The sequence below is a fragment of the Arachis duranensis genome, chromosome 3, assembly GCF_000817695.3.
Source record: "Arachis duranensis cultivar V14167 chromosome 3, aradu.V14167.gnm2.J7QH, whole genome shotgun sequence".
Classification (NCBI taxonomy): domain Eukaryota; kingdom Viridiplantae; phylum Streptophyta; class Magnoliopsida; order Fabales; family Fabaceae; genus Arachis; species Arachis duranensis.
Window position 1 is genome coordinate 119694587 of NC_029774.3, and position 1180 is coordinate 119695766.

Sequence of the window (1180 nt, forward strand, 5' to 3'; positions counted from 1 at the left end):
CACTGGGTCGTCCAAGTAATACCTTACGTGAGTAAGGGTCGATCCCACGGAGATTGTCGGCTTGAAGTAAGCTATGGTTATCCTGTAAATCTTAATCAGGATATCAATAATTATCAGGGTTGATTGTGAAAAGTAAAAGAACATGAAATAAGTACTTGTTTTGCAGTAATGGAGAACAGGTTGAGGTTTTGGAGATGCTCCATCTTCTGAATCTCTGCTTTCCTACTGTATTCTTCTTCAAGCACGCAAGGCTCCTTCCATGGCAAGCTGTATGTAGGGTTTAAGTCTGAATTCCTCTAGCTCATTTAACTGGAGCAGTCGTTTTTCTCCAGCTAACTTGGCATCAAGGTTTAGGAATCTGGTTACCTAATAGGCCTTATGTTCCAGTTCTACAGGCAAGTGACAGGCTTTTTCATACACCAGCTGGTATGGAGAAGTTCCTATAGGTGTCTTGAATGCTGTTCTGTATGCCACAGAGCATCATCCAAGCTTCTTGCCCAATCCATTCTACGGTTAATCACAGTCCGTTCCAGGATTCTTTTAAGTTCTCTATTAGAGACTTCAGCTTGCCCATTTGTCTGTGGATGATATGGAGTAGCTACCTGATAAACCCCATTTTTAGGGTCTATCTTGTATTGAATTTAGAGTATTTTGACAACCTTTTATCACATTTAGCCCATGAATTAGCATGGTTTTGTTATCTCTCCCACATTTATGCTTAAGTGTAAAGACATGCTTTTTTAAGCCTTATTTTGATGAATTCTAATTTCTCCTTGATTCCATAAGATGCCTTGATGTGTTTGCTAGTAATTCCAGGATTGAAATAGGCTAGGCATGGATCAAAGGAGCAAGGAAGGAAGCATGCAAATGGAGGGAAGCACAAAAGACAAAAGAATTGATCTCGGCAAAGTACGCGCAAACGCACAAGGCGCTCGCGCGTACATTACAAAATCATCCAGGGACGCGCACGCGTACCGTGCACGCACGTGCCGGTGACAGCACATGACTTCATTAATGCAACACGTGCCTGGCGATTTGAGGGGGTTTCTGAACCCATTTTTGGCGCCAATTGCTGATAGGAAGGAATAGAAGGATCAATGATTGAAGGGGGAGGCAATTATTGAATCTAGGGAATCATATAGCATAATTAGGATTAGTTTAGAGTTAGTTTTAGAGAGAG